The 24,904-nt window shown below is 50.8% G+C and overlaps 1 long non-coding RNA gene across 1 annotated transcript in view; it reads left to right on the top strand.

The window, feature by feature from the left end:
* Window positions 1–717: 717 nt before the first annotated feature.
* Window positions 718–24,904, top strand: part of LOC142667716 (uncharacterized) — a 57,893-nt gene continuing 33,706 nt past the window's right edge. The window contains exon 1 of the long non-coding RNA XR_012851763.1: window positions 718–908. This is a non-coding gene — a long non-coding RNA (uncharacterized LOC142667716). The remainder of the gene's footprint in view (window positions 909–24,904) is intronic.

Below are 24,904 nucleotides of genomic sequence, written 5' to 3' on the forward strand. Positions count from 1 at the left end.
AATAAGTTGTATGTCCCGAATATTATGTCATTACAAAACACGACTCGTCCCACAAACCATCCGACGACTACAAAGACCAGAAATAACCACTTACCCCAAAGAGGCCGGCACTGGAGGGGTTAAATCGGGCTAGGAGTCCAGTGGGCGGGGTCACTCAATAATTGACAACAGAGAGAACACCCGACCAGCGCTGCTCTTTACCTCATCACGTAACAGCGGAAGGACCTGTGATGACGTCACCACCAAGTGACAGGAAAAGGCGGAGCTTATTAGTGGAGAGAGGCGGAGGTGGAAGGACCTGTGATATCAAGGTCACGTGACCGCGGCATCAGGGGCGGGGAGCTTAGACGTTTGAGCGATGTATGAAGGACCTGTGTGATGATCAAGTGACATGAGGGGTCCTGAGCATCATATGATCGATGAAGGAGTGATCGGTCATAACAGTGCAAAATATAATGTGTTGTGGTAAAAGGACCTGTGATGACATCACCACCACGTGACTGGGACGGGTGGAGCTTATCATTTGAGAAAAGTGGTGGAGGAAAGACCTATGAAGCTGATCACGTGACATGTGGGGGGCGGAGCTCTGTGAGTGGTCCTGTCTCCTGTGCTATGTTGAGAAGCGTTCATGATTACGTCACATGAGGGGTGGGGCTATGCCTCCTCTCCAGTTATAAGCTCCGCCTCTCTTCTCCCGGTCACATGGTGGTGACGTCATTACTGGTCCTTCAGCTGTTGCCGTGTATGATGTAGAGAGCAGCGCTGGTCGGGTGTACGTGACTTCCGGTCACCGCTGTTGTTTAGTGTTCTCTCTGTTATCAGTCAGGAGATTTCCCATGATGCAGTAGTAAGGTTACATGAGGTCATTTCTGTCCGGTTTTGGTGCGTTTTTGTCTGGCACAGTGTTGGTAATTATTATTATTTATTTTAAGTGGTGTAAATATAAAATACAGGAGGGATTAACCCCTTGGTGACATCAGATCTATAGTATTATGCTGTACATGCGCCGTCACACTAGAAGGAGCGGAGCCTGCACCGTACACGGCTACTGACAGCCGCCTGCAACCGCCAAGATCAGAGACAGCGCAATCCCGGCCGCTTAACCCCTCGTGATTAATAGCGATGGCGGCGTCTGATCAGTTATAGATCGCGGCTTCCTCTGTCCTCCGAAGAAACTGCGCGATGCCGACCGGTTATATAAACCCTCCTCACACCGCGCAATCACCGGAAATATAAACCCCCTCACACCGCGCAATCACCGGAAATATAAACCCCCTCACACCGCGCAATCACCGGAAATATAAACCCCCCACACCGCGCAATCACCGGAAATATAAACCACTCACACCGCGCAATCACCGGAAATATAAAACCCCTCACACCGCGCAATCACCGGAAATATAAACCCCCTCACACCGCGCAATCACCGGAAATATAAAACCCCTCCCACCGCGCAATCACCGGAAATATAAACCCCTCACACCGCGCAATCACCGGAAATATAAACCCCTCACACCGCACAATCACCGGAAATATAAACCCCCCACACCGCGCAATCACCGGAAATATAAAACCCCTCACACCGCGCAATCACCGGAAATATAAAACCCCTCACACCGCGCAATCACCGGAAATATAAACCCCTCACACCGCGCAATCACCGGAAATATAAACCCCCTCACACCGCGCAATCACCGGAAATATAAACCCCCCACACCGCGCAATCACCGGAAATATAAACCCCCCCACACCGAGCAATCACCGGAAATATAAACCCCTCACACCGCGCAATCACCGGAAATATAAAACCCCTCACACCGCGCAATCACCGGAAATATAAACCCCTCACACCGCGCAATCACCGGAAATATAAACCCCTCACACCGCGCAATCACCGGAAATATAAAACCCCTCACACCGCGCAATCACCGGAAATATAAAACCCCCACACCGCACAATCACCGGAAATATAAACCCCTCACACCGTGCAATCACCGGAAATATAAACCCATCACACCGCGCAATCACCGGAAATATAAACCCCCTCACACCGCGCAATCACCGGAAATATAAAACCCCTCACACCGCGCAATCACCGGAAATATAAACCCCCCCACACCGCGCAATCACCGGAAATATAAACCCCTCACACCGCGCAATCACCGGAAATATAAACCCCTCACACCGCGCAATCACCGGAAATATAAAACCCCTCACACCGCGCAATCACCGGAAATATAAACCCCTCACACCGCGCAATCACCGGAAATATAAACCCCTCACACCGCACAATCCCCGGAAATATAAACCCCCTCACACCGCGCAATCACCGGAAATATAAACCCCCCACACCGCGCAATCACCGGAAATATAAAACCCCTCACACCGCGCAATCACCGGAAATATAAACCCCCTGACACCGCGCAATCACCAGAAATATAAAACCCCTCACACCGCGCAATCACCGGAAATATAAACCCCTCACACCGCGCAATCACCGGAAATATAAAACCCCCCACACCGCGCAATCACCGGAAATATAAACCCCTCACACCGCGCAATCACCGGAAATATAAAACCCCCCCACACCACGCAATCACCGGAAATATGAACCCCCCACACCGCGCAATCACCGGAAATATAAACCCCCCCACACTGCGCAATCACCGGAAATATAAACCCCTCACACTGCGCAATCACCGGAAATATAAGCCCCTCACACCGTGCAATCAACGGAAATATAAAACCCCCCCACACCGCGCACTCACCGGAAATATAAACTCCTCACACCGCGCAATCACCGGAAATATAAACCCCTCACACCGCGCAATCACCGGAAATATAAAACCCCCCCACACTGCGCAATCACCGGAAATATAAACCCCTCACACCGCGCAATCACCGGAAATATAAACCCCTCACACCGCGCAATCACCGGAAATATAAAACCCCCCACACCGCGCAATCACCGGAAATATAAAACCCCTCACACCGCGCAATCACCGGAAATATAAACCCCTCACACCGCGCAATCACCGGAAATATAAAACCCCCCACACCGCGCAATCACCGGAAATATAAACCCCTCACACCGCGCAATCACTGGAAATATAAAACGTCTCACACCGCGCAATCACTGGAAATATAAACCCCCTCACACCGCGCAATCACCGGAAATATAAAACCCCTCACACCGCGCAATCACCGGAAATATAAACCCCTCACACCGCGCAATCACCGGAAATATAAACCCCCTCACACCGCGCAATCACCAGAAATATAAATCCCCTCACACCGCGCAATCCCTGGAAATATAAAACCCCTCACACCGCGCAATCACCGGAAATATAAAACCCCCTTACACCGCGCAATCACCGGAAATATAAACCCCTCACACCGCGCAATCAGCGGAAATATAAACCCCTCACACCGCGCAATCACCGGAAATATAAACCCCCCACACCGCGCAATCACCGGAAATATAAACCCCTCACACCGCGCAATCACCGGAAATATAAAACCCCCCACACCGCGCAATCACCGGAAATATAAACCCCTCACACCGCGCAATCACCGGAAATATAAACCCCTCACACTGCACAATCACCGGAAATATAAAACCCCCACACCGCGCAATCACCGTAAATATAAACCCCTCACACCGCGCAATCACCGTAAATATAAACCCCTCACACCGCGCAATCACCGGGAATATAAACCCCTCACACCGCGCAATCACCGGAAATATAAAACCCCCCACACCGCGCAATCACCGGAAATATAAACCCCTCACACCGCGCAATCACCGTAAATATAAACCCCTCACACCGCGCAATCACCGGAAATATAAACCCCTCACACCGCGCAATCACCGGAAATATAAAACCCCCCACACCGCGCAATCACCGGAAATATAAAACCCCTCACACCGCGCAATCACCGGAAATATAAACCCCTCACACCGCGCAATCACCGGAAATATAAAACCCCCCACACCGCGCAATCACCGGAAATATAAACCCCTCACACCGCGCAATCACTGGAAATATAAAACGTCTCACACCGCGCAATCACTGGAAATATAAACCCCCTCACACCGCGCAATCACCGGAAATATAAAACCCCTCACACCGCGCAATCACCGGAAATATAAACCCCCTCACACCGCGCAATCACCGGAAATATAAACCCCCTCACACCGCGCAATCACCGGAAATATAAACCCCCCACACCGCGCAATCACCGGAATTATAAAACCCCTCACACCGCGCAATCACCGGAAATATAAACCCCCCCACACCGCGCAATCACCGGAAATATAAACCCCGCACACCGCGCAATCACCGGAAATATAAAACCCCGCACACCGCGCAATCACCGGAAATATAAATCCCCTCACACCGCGCAATCACCGGAAATATAAAACCCCTCACACCGCGCAATCACCGGAAATATAAACCCCCTCACACCGCGCAATCACCGGAAATATAAACCCCTCACACCGCGCAATCACCGGAAATATAAACCCCCCCCACACCGCGCAATCACCGGAAATATAAACCCCTCACACCCCGCAATCACCGGAAATATAAAACCCCTCACACCGCGCAATCACCGGAACTATAAACCCACCCCCCCCACACCGCGCAATCACCGGAAATATAAAACCCCTCACACCGCGCAATCACCGGAAATATAAACCCCCCACACCGCGCAATCACCGGAAATATAAAACCCCTCACACCGCGCAATCACCGGAAATATAAACCCCCTCACACCGCGCAATCACCGGAAATATAAACCCCTCACACCGCGCAATCACCTGAAATATAAAACCCCTTACACCGCTCAATCACCGGAAATATAAAACCCTCACACCGCGCAATCACCGGAAATATAAAACCCCTCACACCGCGCAATCACCGGAAATATAAACCCCTCACACCGCGCAATCACCGGAAATATAAACCCTTCACACCGCGCAATCACCGGAAATATAACACCCCCACACCACGCAATCACCGGAAATATAAAACCCCTCACACCGTGCAATCACCGGAAATATAAACCCCTCACACCGCGCAATCACCGGAAATATAAACCCCCCCACACCGTGCAATCACCGGAAATATAAAACCCCTCACACCGCACAATCACCGGAAATATAAACCCCTCACACCGCACAATCCCCGGAAATATAAAACCCCCACACCGCGCAATCACCGGAAATATAAACCCCCCACACCGCGCAATCACCGGAAATATAAAACCCCTCACACCGCGCAATCACCGGAAATATAAACCCCTCACACCACGCAATCACCGGAAATATAAAACCCCTCACACCGCGCAATCACCGGAAATATAAACCCCTCACACCGCACAATCACCGGAAATATAAACCCCTCACACCGCACAATCCCCGGAAATATAAAACCCCCACACCGCGCAATCACCGGAAATATAAACCCCCCACACCGCGCAATCACCGGAAATATAAACCCCCCCACACCGCGCAATCACCGGAAATATAAACCCCCCACACCGCGCAATCACTGGAAATATAAACCCCTCACACCGCGCAATCACCGGAAATATAAAACCCCTCACACCGCGCAATCACCAGAAATATAAAACCTCTCACACCGCGCAATCACCGGAAATATAAAACCCCTCACACCGCGCAATCACCGGAAATATAAACCCCCCCACACCGCGCAATCACCGGAAATATAATCCACTCACACCGCGCAATCACCGTAAATATAAACCCCTCACACCGCGCAATCACCGGAAATATAAACCCCTCACATCGCGCAATCACCAGAAATATAAACTCCCTCACACCGCACAATCACCGGAAATATAAACCCCTCACACCGCGCAATCACTGGAAATATAAAACCCCCCACACCGCGCAATCACCGGAAATATAAACCCCTCACACCGCGCAATCACCGGAAATATAAACCTCTCACACCGCGCAGTCACCGGAAATATAAACCCCCCCACACCGCGCAATCACCGGAAATATAAACCCCTCACACCGCGCAATCACCGGAAATATGAAACCCCTCACACCGCGCAATCACCGGAAATATAAACCCCTCACACCGCGCAATCACCGGAAATATAAACTCCCTCACACCGCGCAATCACCGGAAATATAAAACCCCTCACACCACGCAATCACCGGAAGTATAAACCCCCCACACCGCGCAATCACTGGAAATATAAAATCCCTCACACCGCGCAATCACCGGAAATATAAAACCCCCTCACACCACGCAATCACCGGAAATATAAAACCCCCTCACACAGCGCAATCACCGGAAATATAAAACACCTCACACCGCGCAATCACCGGAAATATAAAACACAACACACCGTGCAATTACCGGAAATATAAAACCCCTCACACCGCGCAATCACCGGAAATATAAAACCCCTCACACCGCGCAATCACCGGAAATATAAAACCCCTCACACCGCGCAATCACCGGAAATATAAAACCCCCTCACACAGCGCAATCACCGGAAATATAAAACCCCTCACACCGCGCAATCACCGGAAATATAAAACACAACACACCGCTCAATCACCGGAAATATAAACCCCTCACACCGCGCAATCACCGGAAATATAAACCCCTCACACCGCTCAATCACCGGAAATATAAAACCCCTCACACCGCGCAATCACCGGAAATATAAACCTCCCCCACACCGCGTAATCACCGGAAATATAAAACTCCCTCACACCGCGCAATCACCGGAATTATAAACCACTCACACCGCGCAATCACCGGAAATATAAACCCCTCACACCGCGCAATCACCGGAAATATAAAACCCCTCACACAGTGCAATCACCGGAAATATGACCCCTCACACCGCGCAATCACCGGAAATATGACCCCACACACGCCGCGCAATCACAGGAAATATAAAACCCCTCACACCGCGCAATCACCAGAAATATAAACCCCTCGCACCGCGCAATCACCGGAAATATAAAACCCTCCACACCGCGCAATCACCGGAAATATAAAACCCCCACACCGCGCAATCGCCGGAAATATAAAACCCCTCACACCGCGCAATCACCGGAAATATAACCCCTCACAACGCGCAATCACCGGAAATATAAAACCTTCACACCGCGCAATAACCGGAAACATAAACCCCCTCACACCGCGCAATCACCGGAATTATAACCCCCCCACATCGCGCAATCACCGGAAGTATAAAACCCCCCACACACCGCGCAATTACCAGAAATATAAAACCCCCCCACACCGCGCAATCACCGGAAATATAACACCCCTCACACCGCGCAATCACCGGAAATATAACCCCCTCACACCGCGTAATCACCGGAAATATAAAACCCCTCACACCGCGCAATCACCGGAAATATAAAACCCCTCACACCGCGCAATCACCGGAAATATAAACCCCCCACACCGCACAATCACCGGAAATATAAAACCCCTCACACCGCGCAATCACCGGAAATACACCGCGCAATCACCGGAAATATAAACCCCTCACCGCGCAATCACCGGAAATATAAACCCCTCACACTGCGCAATCACCGGAAATATAAAACCCCTCACACCGCGCAATCACCGGAAATATAAACCCCTCACACCGCGCAATCACCGGAAATATAAACCCCCCACACCGCGCTATCACCAGAAATATAAAACCCCTCACACCGCGCAATCACCGGAAATATAAAACCCCTCACACCGCGCAATCACCGGAAATATAAAACCCTTCACACTGCGCAATCACCGGAAATATAAAACCCCTCACACCGCGCAATCACCGGAAATATAAACCCCCTCACACCGCGCAATCACCAGAAATATAAAACCCCTCACACCGCGCAATCACCGGAAATATAAACCCCCCACACCGCGCAATCACCGGAAATATAAAACCCCTCACACCGCGCAATCACCGGAAATATAAACCCCCTCACACTGCGCAAACACCGGAAATATAAACCCCTCACACCGCGCAATCACCGGAAATATAACCCCCTCACACCGCGTAATCACCGGAAATATAAAACCCCTCACACCGCGCAATCACCGGAAATATAAAACCCCCCACACCGCGCAATCACCGGAGATATAAACCCCCCCCACACCGCACAATCACCGGAAATATAAACCGCTCACACCGCGCAATCACCGGAAATATAAAACCGCTCACACCGCGCAATCACCGGAAATATAAAACCCCTCACACCGCGCAATCACCGGAAATATAAAACCCCTCACACCGCGCAATCACCGGAAATATAAACCCCCCACACCGCGCAATCACCGGAAATATAAAACCCCTCACACCGCGCAATCACCGGAAATATAAACCCCCTCACACTGCGCAAACACCGGAAATATAAAGCCCTCACACCGCGCAATCACCGGAAATATAACCCCCTCACACCGCGTAATCACCGGAAATATAAAACCCCTCACACCGCGCAATCACCGGAAATATAAACCCCCCCACACCGCGCAATCACCGGAGATATAAACCCCCCCCACACCGCGCAATCACCGGAAATATAAACCCCCTCACACCGCGCAATCACCAGAAATATAAAACCCCTCACACCGCGCAATCACCGGAAATATAAAACCCCTCACACCGTGCAATCACCGGAAATATAAACCCCTCACACCGCGCAATCACCGGAAATATAAAACCCCCCACACCGCGCAATCACCGGAAATATAAAACCCTCCACACCGTGCAATCACCGGAAATATAAAACCCCCCACACCGCGCAATCACCGGAAATATAAAACTCCTCACACCGCGCAATCACCGGAAATATAAACCACCCACACCGCGCAATTACCGGAAATATAAAACACCTCACACCGCGCAATCACCGGAAATATAAACCCCTCACACCGCGCAATCACCGGAAATATAAACCCCTCACACCGCGCAATCACCGGAAATATAAACCCCTCACACCGCTCAATCACCGGAAATATAAAACCCCTCACACCGCGCAATCACCGGAAATATAAACCTCCCCCACACCGCGTAATCACCGGAAATATAAAACTCCCTCACACCGCGCAATCACCGGAATTATAAACCACTCACACCGCGCAATCACCGGAAATATAAACCCCTCACACCGCGCAATCACCGGAAATATAAAACCCCTCACACAGTGCAATCACCGGAAATATGACCCCTCACACCGCGCAATCACCGGAAATATGACCCCACACACACCGCGCAATCACAGGAAATATAAAACCCCTCACACCGCGCAATCACCAGAAATATAAACCCCTCGCACCGCGCAATCACCGGAAATATAAAACCCTCCACACCGCGCAATCACCGGAAATATAAAACCCCCACACCGCGCAATCGCCGGAAATATAAAACCCCTCACACCGCGCAATCACCGGAAATATAACCCCTCACAACGCGCAATCACTGGAAATATAAAACCTTCACACCGCGCAATAACCGGAAACATAAACCCCCTCACACCGCGCAATCACCGGAATTATAAACCCCCCACATCGCGCAATCACCGGAAGTATAAAACCCCCCACACACCGCGCAATTACCAGAAATATAAAACCCCCCCACACCGCGCAATCACCGGAAATATAACACCCCTCACACCGTGCAATCACCGGAAATATAACCCCCTCACACCGCGTAATCACCGGAAATATAAAACCCCTCACACCGCGCAATCACCGGAAATATAAAACCCCTCACACCGCGCAATCACCGGAAATATAAACCCCCCACACCGCACAATCACCGGAAATATAAAACCCCTCACACCGCGCAATCACCGGAAATACACCGCGCAATCACCGGAAATATAAACCCCTCACCGCGCAATCACCGGAAATATAAACCCCTCACATCGCGCAATCACCGGAAATATAAAACCCCTCACACCGCGCAATCACCGGAAATATAAACCCCTCACACCGCGCAATCACCGGAAATATAAACCCCCCACACCGCGCTATCACCAGAAATATAAACCCCTCACACCGCGCAATCACCGGAAATATAAAACCCCCCACACCGCGCAATCACCGGAAATATAAACCCCCCCACACCGCGCAATCACCGGAAATATAAAACCCCTCACACCGCGCAATCACCGGAAATATAAAACCCCTCACACCGCGCAATCACCGGAAATATAAAACCCTTCACACTGCGCAATCACCGGAAATATAAAACCCCTCACACCGCGCAATCACCGGAAATATAAACCCCCTCACACCGCGCAATCACCAGAAATATAAAACCCCTCACACCGCGCAATCACCGGAAATATAAACCCCCCACACCGCGCAATCACCGGAAATATAAAACCCCTCACACCGCGCAATCACCGGAAATATAAACCCCCTCACACTGCGCAAACACCGGAAATATAAACCCCTCACACCGCGCAATCACCGGAAATATAACCCCCTCACACCGCGTAATCACCGGAAATATAAAACCCCTCACACCGCGCAATCACCGGAAATATAAAACCCCTCACACCGCGCAATCACCGGAAATATAAACCCCCCCACACCGCGCAATCACCGGAGATATAAACCCCCCCCCACACCGCACAATCACCGGAAATATAAACCGCTCACACCGCGCAATCACCGGAAATATAAAACCGCTCACACCGCGCAATCACCGGAAATATAAAACCCCTCACACCGCGCAATCACCGGAAATATAAAACCCCTCACACCGCGCAATCACCGGAAATATAAACCCCCCACACCGCGCAATCACCGGAAATATAAAACCCCTCACACCGCGCAATCACCGGAAATATAAACCCCCTCACACTGCGCAAACACCGGAAATATAAACCCCTCACACCGCGCAATCACCGGAAATATAACCCCCTCACACCGCGTAATCACCGGAAATATAAAACCCCTCACACCGCGCAATCACCGGAAATATAAACCCCCCCACACCGCGCAATCACCGGAGATATAAACCCCCCCACACCGCGCAATCACCGGAAATATAAAACCCCTCACACCGCGCAATCACCGGAAATATAAACCCCTCACACCGCGCAATCACCGGAAATATAAACCCCTCACACCGCGCAATCACCGGAAATATAAAACCCCCTCACACCACGCAATCACCGGAAATATAAAACCCCCTCACACAGCGCAATCACCGGAAATATAAAACACCTCACACCGCGCAATCACCGGAAATATAAAACACAACACACCGTGCAATTACCGGAAATATAAAACCCCTCACACCGCGCAATCACCGGAAATATAAAAACCCTCACACCGCGCAATCACCGGAAATATAAACCCCCCACACCGCGCAATCACCGGAAATATAAAACCCCTCACACCGCGCAATCACCGGAAATATAAAACCCCTCACACCGCGCAATCACTGGAAATATAAAACCCCCTCACACAGCGCAATCACCGGAAATATAAAACCCCTCACACCGCGCAATCACCGGAAATATAAAACACAACACACCGTGCAATTACCGGAAATATAAAACCCCTCACACCGCGCAATCACCGGAAATATAAAACCCCTCACACCGCGCAATCACCGGAAATATAAAACCCCTCACACCGCGCAATCACCGGAAATATAAAACCCTTCACACTGCGCAATCACCGGAAATATAAAACCCCTCACACCGCGCAATCACCGGAAATATAAACCCCCCCACACCGCGCAATCACCGGAAATATAAACCCCCCCCACACCGCACAATCACCGGAAATATAAACCGCTCACACCGCGCAATCACCGGAAATATAAAACCGCTCACACCGCGCAATCACCGGAAATATAAAACCCCTCACACCGCGCAATCACCGGAAATATAAAACCCCTCACACCGCGCAATCACCGGAAATATAAACCCCCCACACCGCGCAATCACCGGAAATATAAAACCCCTCACACCGCGCAATCACCGGAAATATAAAACCCCTCGCACCGCGCAATCACCGGAAATATAAACCCCTCACACCGCGCAATTACCGGAAATATAAAACTCCTCACAACGCGCTATCACCGGAAATATAAAACCCCTCGCACCGCGCAATCACCGGAAATATAAACCCCTCACACCGCGCAATCACCGGAAATATAAAACCCCTCACACCGTGCAATTACCGGAAATATAAAACCCCCCCACACCGTGCAATCACCGGAAATATAAACCCCTCACACCGCGCAATCACCGGAAATATAAAACCCCCCACACCGCGCAATCACCGGAAATATAAAACCCTCCACACCGTGCAATCACCGGAAATATAAAACCCCCCACACCGCGCAATCACCGGAAATATAAAACTCCTCACACCGCGCAATCACCGGAAATATAAACCACCCACACCGCGCAATTACCGGAAATATAAAACACCTCACACCGCGCAATCACCGGAAATATAAACCCCTCACACCGCGCAATCACCGGAAATATAAACCCCTCACACCGCGCAATCACCGGAAATATAAACACCTCACACCGCTCAATCACCGGAAATATAAAACCCCTCACACCGCGCAATCACCGGAAATATAAACCTCCCCCACACCGCGTAATCACCGGAAATATAAAACTCCCTCACACCGCGCAATCACCGGAATTATAAACCACTCACACCGCGCAATCACCGGAAATATAAACCCCTCACACCGCGCAATCACCGGAAATATAAAACCCCTCACACAGTGCAATCACCGGAAATATGACCCCTCACACCGCGCAATCACCGGAAATATGACCCCACACACACCGCGCAATCACAGGAAATATAAAACCCCTCACACCGCGCAATCACCAGAAATATAAACCCCTCGCACCGCGCAATCACCGGAAATATAAAACCCTCCACACCGCGCAATCACCGGAAATATAAAACCCCCACACCGCGCAATCGCCGGAAATATAAAACCCCTCACACCGCGCAATCACCGGAAATATAACCCCTCACAACGCGCAATCACCGGAAATATAAAACCTTCACACCGCGCAATAACCGGAAACATAAACCCCCTCACACCGCGCAATCACCGGAATTATAAACCCCCCACATCGCGCAATCACCGGAAGTATAAAACCCCCCACACACCGCGCAATTACCAGAAATATAAAACCCCCCCACACCGCGCAATCACCGGAAATATAACACCCCTCACACCGCGCAATCACCGGAAATATAACCCCCTCACACCGCGTAATCACCGGAAATATAAAACCCCTCACACCGCGCAATCACCGGAAATATAAAACCCCTCACACCGCGCAATCACCGGAAATATAAACCCCCCACACCGCACAATCACCGGAAATATAAAACCCCTCACACCGCGCAATCACCGGAAATACACCGCGCAATCACCGGAAATATAAACCCCTCACCGCGCAATCACCGGAAATATAAACCCCTCACACCGCGCAATCACCGGAAATATAAAACCCCTCACACCGCGCAATCACCGGAAATATAAACCCCTCACACCGCGCAATCACCGGAAATATAAACCCCCCACACCGCGCTATCACCGGAAATATAAACCCCCCACACCGCGCAATCACCGGAAATATAAAACCCCTCACACCGCGCAATCACCGGAAATATAAACCCCCTCACACTGCGCAAACACCGGAAATATAAAACCCCTCACACCGCGCAATCACCGGAAATATAAACCCCCCACACCGCACAATCACCGGAAATATAAAACCCCTCACACCGCGCAATCACCGGAAATACACCGCGCAATCACCGGAAATATAAACCCCTCACCGCGCAATCACCGGAAATATAAACCCCTCACACCGCGCAATCACCGGAAATATAAAACCGCTCACACCGCGCAATCACCGGAAATATAAAACCCCTCACACCGCGCAATCACCGGAAATATAAAACCCCTCACACCGCGCAATCACCGGAAATATAAACCCCCCACACCGCGCAATCACCGGAAATATAAAACCCCTCACACCGCGCAATCACCGGACATATAAACCCCCTCACACTGCGCAAACACCGGAAATATAAACCCCTCACACCGCGCAATCACCGGAAATATAACCCCCTCACACCGCGTAATCACCGGAAATATAAAACCCCTCACACCGCGCAATCACCGGAAATATAAACCCCCCCACACCGCGCAATCACCGGAGATATAAACCCCCCCCACACCGCGCAATCACCGGAAATATAAAACCCCTCACACCGCGCAATCACCGGAAATATAAACCCCTCACACCGCGCAATCACCGGAAATATAAACCCCTCACACCGCGCAATCACCGGAAATATAAAACCCCCTCACACCACGCAATCACCGGAAATATAAAACCCCCTCACACAGCGCAATCACCGGAAATATAAAACACCTCACACCGCGCAATCACCGGAAATATAAAACACAACACACCGTGCAATTACCGGAAATATAAAACCCCTCACACCGCGCAATCACCGGAAATATAAAAACCCTCACACCGCGCAATCACCGGAAATATAAACCCCCCACACCGCGCAATCACCGGAAATATAAAACCCCTCACACCGCGCAATCACCGGAAATATAAAACCCCTCACACCGCGCAATCACCGGAAATATAAAACCCCCTCACACAGCGCAATCACCGGAAATATAAAACCCCTCACACCGCGCAATCACCGGAAATATAAAACACAACACACCGTGCAATTACCGGAAATATAAAACCCCTCACACCGCGCAATCACCGGAAATATAAAACCCCTCACACCGCGCAATCACCGGAAATATAAAACCCCTCACACCGCGCAATCACCGGAAATATAAAACCCTTCACACTGCGCAATCACCGGAAATATAAAACCCCTCACACCGCGCAATCACCGGAAATATAAACCCCCTCACACCGCGCAATCACCAGAAATATAAAACCCCTCACACCGCGCAATCACCGGAAATATAAACCCCCCACACCGCGCAATCACCGGAAATATAAAACCCCTCACACCGCGCAATCACCGGAAATATAAACCCCCTCACACTGCGCAAACACCGGAAATATAAACCCCTCACACCGCGCAATCACCGGAAATATAACCCCCTCACACCGCGTAATCACCGGAAATATAAAACCCCTCACACCGCGCAATCACCGGAAATATAAAACCCCTCACACCGCGCAATCACCGGAAATATAAACCCCCCCACACCGCGCAATCACCGGAAATATAAACCCCCCCCACACCGCACAATCACCGGAAATATAAACCGCTCACACCGCGCAATCACCGGAAATATAAAACCGCTCACACCGCGCAATCACCGGAAATATAAAACCCCTCACACCGCTCAATCACCGGAAATATAAAACCCCTCACACCGCGCAATCACCGGAAATATAAACCCCCCACACCGCGCAATCACCGGAAATATAAAACCCCTCACACCGCGCAATCACCGGAAATATAAAACCCCTCGCACCGCGCAATCACCGGAAATATAAACCCCTCACACCGCGCAATTACCGGAAATATAAAACTCCTCACAACGCGCTATCACCGGAAATATAAAACCCCTCGCACCGCGCAATCACCGGAAATATAAACCCCTCACACCGCGCAATCACCGGAAATATAAAACCCCTCACACCGTGCAATTACCGGAAATATAAAACCCCCCCACACCGTGCAATCACCGGAAATATAAACCCCTCACACCGCGCAATCACCGGAAATATAAAACCCCCCACACCGCGCAATCACCGGAAATATAAAACCCTCCACACCGTGCAATCACCGGAAATATAAAACCCCCCACACCGCGCAATCACCGGAAATATAAAACTCCTCACACCGCGCAATCACCGGAAATATAAACCACCCACACCGCGCAATTACCGGAAATATAAAACACCTCACACCGCGCAATCACCGGAAATATAAACCCCTCACACCGCGCAATCACCGGAAATATAAACCCCTCACACCGCGCAATCACCGGAAATATAAACCCCTCACACCGCTCAATCACCGGAAATATAAAACCCCTCACACCGCGCAATCACCGGAAATATAAACCTCCCCCACACCGCGTAATCACCGGAAATATAAAACTCCCTCACACCGCGCAATCACCGGAATTATAAACCACTCACACCGCGCAATCACCGGAAATATAAACCCCTCACACCGCGCAATCACCGGAAATATAAAACCCCTCACACAGTGCAATCACCGGAAATATGACCCCTCACACCGCGCAATCACCGGAAATATGACCCCACACACACCGCGCAATCACAGGAAATATAAAACCCCTCACACCGCGCAATCACCAGAAATATAAACCCCTCGCACCGCGCAATCACCGGAAATATAAAACCCTCCACACCGCGCAATCACCGGAAATATAAAACCCCCACACCGCGCAATCGCCGGAAATATAAAACCCCTCACACCGCGCAATCACCGGAAATATAACCCCTCACAACGCGTAATCACCGGAAATATAAAACCTTCACACCGCGCAATAACCGGAAACATAAACCCCCTCACACCGCGCAATCACCGGAATTATAAACCCCCCACATCGCGCAATCACCGGAAGTATAAAACCCCCCACACACCGCGCAATTACCAGAAATATAAAACCCCCCCACACCGCGCAATCACCGGAAATATAACACCCCTCACACCGCGCAATCACCGGAAATATAACCCCCTCACACCGCGTAATCACCGGAAGTATAAAACCCCTCACACCGCGCAATCACCGGAAATATAAAACCCCTCACACCGCGCAATCACCGGAAATATAAACCCCCCACACCGCACAATCACCGGAAATATAAAACCCCTCACACCGCGCAATCACCGGAAATACACCGCGCAATCACCGGAAATATAAACCCCTCACCGCGCAATCACCGGAAATATAAACCCCTCACACCGCGCAATCACCGGAAATATAAAACCCCTCACACCGCGCAATCACCGGAAATATAAACCCCTCACACCGCGCAATCACCGGAAATATAAACCCCCCACACCGCGCTATCACCAGAAATATAAACCCCTCACACCGCGCAATCACCGGAAATATAAAACCCCCCACACCGCGCAATCACCGGAAATATAAACCCCCCCACACCGCGCAATCACCGGAAATATAAAACCCCTCACACCGCGCAATCACCGGAAATATAAAACCCCTCACACCGCGCAATCACCGGAAATATAAAACCCTTCACACCGCGCAATCACCGGAAATATAAAACCCCTCACACCGCGCAATCACCGGAAATATAAACCCCCTCACACCGCGCAATCACCAGAAATATAAAACCCCTCACACCGCGCAATCTCCGGAAATATAAACCCCCCACACCGCGCAATCACCGGAAATATAAAACCCCTCACACCGCGCAATCACCGGAAATATAAACCCCCTCACACTGCGCAAACACCGGAAATATAAACCCCTCACACCGCGCAATCACCGGAAATATAACCCCCTCACACCGCGTAATCACCGGAAATATAAAACCCCTCACACCGCGCAATCACCGGAAATATAAAACCCCTCACACCGCGCAATCACCGGAAATATAAACCCCCCCACACCGCGCAATCACCGGAGATATAAACCCCCCCCACACCGCACAATCACCGGAAATATAAACCGCTCACACCGCGCAATCACCGGAAATATAAAACCGCTCACACCGCGCAATCACCGGAAATATAAAACCCCTCACACCGCGCAATCACCGGAAATATAAAACCCCTCACACCGCGCAATCACCGGAAATATAAACCCCCCACACCGCGCAATCACCGGAAATATAAAACCCCTCACACCGCGCAATCACCGGAAATATAAAACCCCTCACACCGCGCAATCACCGGAAATATAAACCCCTCACACCGCGCAATCACCGGAAATATAAAACTCCTCACAACGCGCAATCACCGGAAATATAAAACTCCTCACAACGCGCTATCACCGGAAATATAAAACCCCTCGCACCGCGCAATCACCGGAAATATAAACCCCTCACACCGCGCAATCACCGGAAATATAAAACCCCTCACACCGTGCAATTACCGGAAATATAAAACCCCCCCACACCGTGCAATCACCGGAAATATAAACCCCTCACACCGCGCAATCACCGGAAATATAAAACCCCCCACACCGCGCAATCACCGGAAATATAAAACCCTCCATACCGTGCAATCACCGGAAATATAAAACCCCCCACACCGCGCAATCACCGGAAATATAAAACTCCTCACACCGCGCAATCACCGGAAATATAAACCACCCACACCGCGCAATCACCGGAAATATAAAACACCTCACACCGCGCAATCACCGGAAATATAAACCCCTCACACCGCGCAATCACCGGAAATATAAACCCCTCACACCGCGCAATCACCGGAAATATAAACCCCTCACACCGCTCAATCACCGGAAATATAAAACCCCTCACACCGCGCAATCACCGGAAATATAAACCTCCCCCACACCGCGTAATCACCGGAAATATAAAACTCCCTCACACCGCGCAATCACCGGAATTATAAACCACTCACACCGCGCAATCACCGGAAATATAAACCCCTCACACCGCGCAATCACCGGAAATATAAAACCCCTCACACAGTGCAATCACCGGAAATATGACCCCTCACACCGCGCAATCACCGGAAATATGACCCCACACACACCGCGCAATCACAGGAAATATAAAACCCCTCACACCGCGCAATCACCAGAAATATAAACCCCTCACACCGCGCAATCACCGGAAATATAAAACCCTCCACACCGCGCAATCACCGGAAATATAAAACCCCCACACCGCGCAATCGCCGGAAATATAAAACCCCTCACACCGCGCAATCACCGGAAATATAACCCCTCACAACGCGCAATCACCGGAAATATAAAACCTTCACACCGCGCAATAACCGGAAACATAAACCCCCTCACACCGCGCAATCACCGGAAATATAAACCCCCCACATCGCGCAATCACCGGAAATATAAAACCCCCCACACACCGCGCAATTACCAGAAATATAAAACCCCCCCACACCGCGCAATCACCGGAAATATAACACCCCTCACACCGCGCAATCACCGGAAATATAACCCCCTCACACCGCGTAATCACCGGAAATATAAAACCCCTCACACCGCGCAATCACCGGAAATATAAAACCCCTCACACCGCGCAATCACCGGAAATATAAAACCCCTCACACCGCGCAATCACCGGAAATATAAACCCCCCCACACCGCGCAATCACCGGAAATATAAAACCCCTCACACCGCGCAATCACCGGAAATACACCGCGCAATCACCGGAAATATAAACCCCTCACCGCGCAATCACCGGAAATATAAACCCCTCACACCGCGCAATCACCGGAAATATAAAACCCCTCACACCGCGCAATCACCGGAAATATAAACCCCTCACACCGCGCAATCACCGGAAATATAAACCCCCCACACCGCGCTATCACCAGAAATATAAACCCCTCACACCGCGCAATCACCGGAAATATAAAACCCCCCACACCGCGCAATCACCGGAAATATAAACCCCCCCACACCGCGCAATCACCGGAAATATAAAACCCCTCACACCGCGCAATCACCGGAAATATAAACCCCCCACACCGCGCAATCACCGAAAATATAAAACCTGTCACACCGCGCAATCACCGGAAATATAAACCCCTCCCACCGCGCAATCACCGGAAATATAAACCCCTCACACCGCGCAATCACCGGAAATATAACCCCCCCACACCGCGCAATCACCGGAAATATAAAACCCCTCACACCGCGCAATCACCGGAAATATAAACCCCTCACACCGCTCAATCACCGGAAATATAAACCCCCCACACCGCACAATCACCGGAAATATAAAACCCCTCACACCGCGCAATCACCGGAAATATAAAACCCCCCCACACTGTGCAATCACCGGAAATATAAACTCACACCGCGCAATCACCGGAAATATAAACCCCCTCACACCGCGCAATCACCGGAAATATAAAACTCCTCACACCGCGCAATCACCGGAAATATAAACCCCTCACACAGTGCAATCACTGGAAATATAAACCCCCCCCCCCACACTGCGCAATCACCGGAAATATAAACCCCTCACACCGCGCAATCACCGGAAATATAAACCCCCTCACACCGCACAATCACCGGAAATATAAACCCCTCACACCGCGCAATCACCAGAAATATAAACCCCCCCACACCGCACAATCACCGGAAATATAAAACCCTTCACACCGCGCAATCACCGGAAATATAAACCCCTCACACCGCGCAATCACCGGAAATATAAACCCCTCACACCGCGCAATCACCGGAAATATAAACCCCTCACACCGCGCAATCACCGGAAATATAAACCCCTCACACCGCGCAATCACCGGAACTATAAACCCCTCACACCGCGCAATCACCGGAAATATAAACCCCCCCCCCCACACCACACAATCACCGGAGATATAAACCCCCCCCCCACACCGCGCAATCATCGGAAATATAAATCCCTCACACCGCGCAATCACCGGAAACATAAACCCCTCACACCGCGCAATCACCGGAAATATAAACCCCCCACACCGCGCAATCACCGGAAATATAAACCTCCCACACCGCGCAATCACCGGAAATATAAACCCCTCACACCGCGCAATCACCGGAAATATAAAACCCCTCACACCGCGCAATCACCGGAAATATAAACCCCTCACACCGCGCAATCACCGGAAATATAAACCCCTCACACCGCGCAATCACCGGAAATATAAATCCCCTCACACCGCGCAATCACCGGAAATATAAACCCCTTACACCGCGCAATCACCGGAAATATAAACCCCTCACACCGCGCAATCACCGGAAATATAAACCCCTCACACCGCGCAATCACCGGAAATATAAAACACCTCACACCGCGCAATCACCGGAAATATAAACCCCTCACACCGCGCAATCACCGGAAATATAAAACCCCCCCACACCGTGCAATCACCGGAAATATAAACCCCTCACACCGCGCAATCACCGGAAATATAAACCCCTCACACCGCGCAATCACCGGAAATATAAAACCCCCCCCACACCGCGCAATCACCGGAAATATAAACCCCTCACACCGCGCAATCACCGGAAATATTAAACCACTCACACCGCGCAATCACCGGAAATATAAAACCCCTCACACCGCGCAATCACCGGAAATATAAAACCCCCCACACCGCGCAATCACCGGAAATATAAAACCCCTCACACCGCGCAATCACCGGAAATATAAACCCCCCCACACCGCGCAATCACCGGAAATATAAACCCCTCACACCGCGCAATCACCGGAAATATAAACCCCTCACACCGCGCAATCACCGGAAATATAAATCCCCTCACACCGCGCAATCACCGGAAATATAAACCCCTTACACCGCGCAATCACCGGAAATATAAACCCCTCACACCGCGCAATCACCGGAAATATAAACCCCTCACACCGCGCAATCACCGGAAATATAAAACACCTCACACCGCGCAATCACCGGAAATATAAACCCCTCACACCGCGCAATCACCGGAAATATAAAACCCCCCCACACCGTGCAATCTCCGGAAATATAAACCCCTCACACCGCGCAATCACCGGAAATATAAACCCCTCACACCGCGCAATCACCGGAAATATAAAACCCCCCCCACACCGCACAATCACCGGAAATATAAACCCCTCACACCGCGCAATCACCGGAAATATAAAACCCCTCACACCGCGCAATCACCGGAAATATAAACCCCCCACACAGCGCAATCACCGGAAATATAAACCCCTCACACCGCGCAATCACCGGAAATATAAACCCCTCACACCGCGCAATCACCGGAAATATAAACCCCTCACACCGCGCAATCACCGGAAATATAAAACCCCCCCACACCACGCAATCACCGGAAATATAAACCCCTCACACCGCGCAATCATCAGAAATATAAAACCCCTCACACCGCGCAATCACCGGAAATATAAAACCCCTCACACCGTGCAATCACCGGAAATATAAACCCCCTCACACCGGAAATATAAAACCCCTCACACCGCGCAATCACCGGAAATATAAAACCCCTCACACCGCGCAATCACCGGAAATATAAAACCCCCCACACCGCGCAATCACCGGAAATATAAAACCCCTCACACCGCGCAATCATCAGAAATATAAAACCCCTCACACCGTGCAATCACCGGAAATATAAACCCCCTCACACCGGAAATATAAAACCCCTCACACCGCGCAATCACCGGAAATATAAAACCCCTCACACCGCGCAATCACCGGAAATATAAAACCCCCCACACCGCGCAATCACCGGAAATATAAAACCCCTCACACCGCGCAATCACCGGAAATATAAACCCCCCCCACACCGCGCAATCACCGGAAATATAAACCCCTCACACCGCGCAATCACCGGAAATATAAACCCCTCACACCGCGCAATCACCGGAAATATAAAACCCCCCACACCGCGCAATCACCGGAAATATAAACCCCTCAGACCGCGCAATCACCGGAAATATAAAACCCCCCACACCGCGCAATCACCGGAAATATAAAACCCCCCCACACCGCACAATCACCGGAAATATAACCCCCCCCCCTCACCGCGTAATCACCGGAAATATAAACCCCCTCACACCGCGAATCACCGGAAATATAAAACCCCTCACACCGCGCAATCACCGGAAATATAAAACCCCTCACACCGCGCAATCACCGGAAATATAAAACCCCTCACACCGCGCAATCACCGGAAATATAAACCCCCTCACACCGCGCAATCACCGGAAATATAAACCCCTCACACCGCGCAATCACCGGAAATATAAAACCCCCCACACCGCGCAATCACCGGAAATATAAACCCCTCACACCGCGCAATCACTGGAAATATAAAACCTCTCACACCGCGCAATCACTGGAAATATAAACCCCCTCACACCGCGCAATCACCGGAAATATAAAACCCCTCACACCGCGCAATCACCGGAAATATAAACCCCCTCACACCGCGCAATCACCGGAAATATAAACCCCCTCACACCGCGCAATCACCGGAAATATAAACCCCCCACACCGCGCAATCACCGGAATTATAAAACCCCTCACACCGCGCAATCACCGGAAATATAAACCCCCCCACACCGCGCAATCACCGGAAATATAAACCACGCACACCGCGCAATCAACGGAAATATAAAACCCCTCACACCGCGCAATCACCGGAAATATAAATCCCCTCACACCGCGCAATCACCGGAAATATAAAACCCCCCACACCGCGCAATCACCGGAAATATAAACCCCCTCACACCGCGCAATCACCGGAAATATAAACCCCTCACACCGCGCAATCACCGGAAATATAAACCCCCCCCCACACCGCGCAATCACCGGAAATATAAACCCCTCACACCCCGCAATCACCGGAAATATAAAACCCCTCACACCGCGCAATCACCGGAACTATAAACCCCCCCCCCCCCCACACCGCGCAATCACCGGAAATATAAAACCCCTCACACCGCGCAATCACCGGAAATATAAACCCCCCACACCGCGCAATCACCGGAAATATAAAACCCCTCACACCGCGCAATCACCGCAAATATAAAACCCCGCAATCACCGGAAATATAAACCCCTCACACCGCGCAATCACCGGAAATATAAACCCCCTCACACCGCGCAATCACCGGAAATATAAACCCCTCACACCGCGCAATCACCTGAAATATAAAACCCCTTACACCGCTCAATCACCGGAAATATAAAACCCTCACACCGCGCAATCACCGGAAATATAAAACCCCTCACACCGCGCAATCACCGGAAATATAAACCCCTCACACCGCGCAATCACCGGAAATATAAACCCCTCACACCGCGCTATCACCGGAAATATAAAACCCCCACACCACGCAATCACCGGAAATATAAAACCCCTCACACCGTGCAATCACCGGAAATATAAACCCCTCACACCGCGCAATCACCGGAAATATAAACCCCCCCACACCGTGCAATCACCGGAAATATAAAACCCCTCACACCGCACAATCACCGGAAATATAAACCCCTCACACCGCACAATCCCCGGAAATATAAAACCCCCACACCGCGCAATCACCGGAAATATAAACCCCCCACACCGCGCAATCACCGGAAATATAAAACCCCTCACACCGCGCAATCACCGGAAATATAAACCCCTCACACCACGCAATCACCGGAAATATAAAACCCCTCACACCGCGCAATCACCGGAAATATAAACCCCTCACACCGCACAATCACCGGAAATATAAACCCCTCACACCGCACAATCCCCGGAAATATAAAACCCCCACACCGCGCAATCACCGGAAATATAAACCCCCCACACCGCGCAATCACCGGAAATATAAACCTCTCACACTGCGCAATCACCGGAAATATAAACCCCTCACACCGCGCAATCACCGGAAATATAAAACCCCTCACACAGTGCAATCACTGGAAATATAAACCCCTCACACCGCGCAATCACCGGAAATATAAAACCCCTCACACCGCGCAATCACCGGAAATATAAACCCCTCACACCGCGCAATGACCGGAAATATAAACCCCCCACACCGCGCAATCACCGGAAATATAAACCCCCCACACCGCGCAATCACCGGAAATATAAACCCCTCACACCGCGCAATCACCGGAAA

Source organism: Rhinoderma darwinii (genome assembly GCF_050947455.1).
Source record: "Rhinoderma darwinii isolate aRhiDar2 chromosome 1 unlocalized genomic scaffold, aRhiDar2.hap1 SUPER_1_unloc_10, whole genome shotgun sequence".
Taxonomy (NCBI): Eukaryota; Metazoa; Chordata; class Amphibia; order Anura; family Rhinodermatidae; genus Rhinoderma; species Rhinoderma darwinii.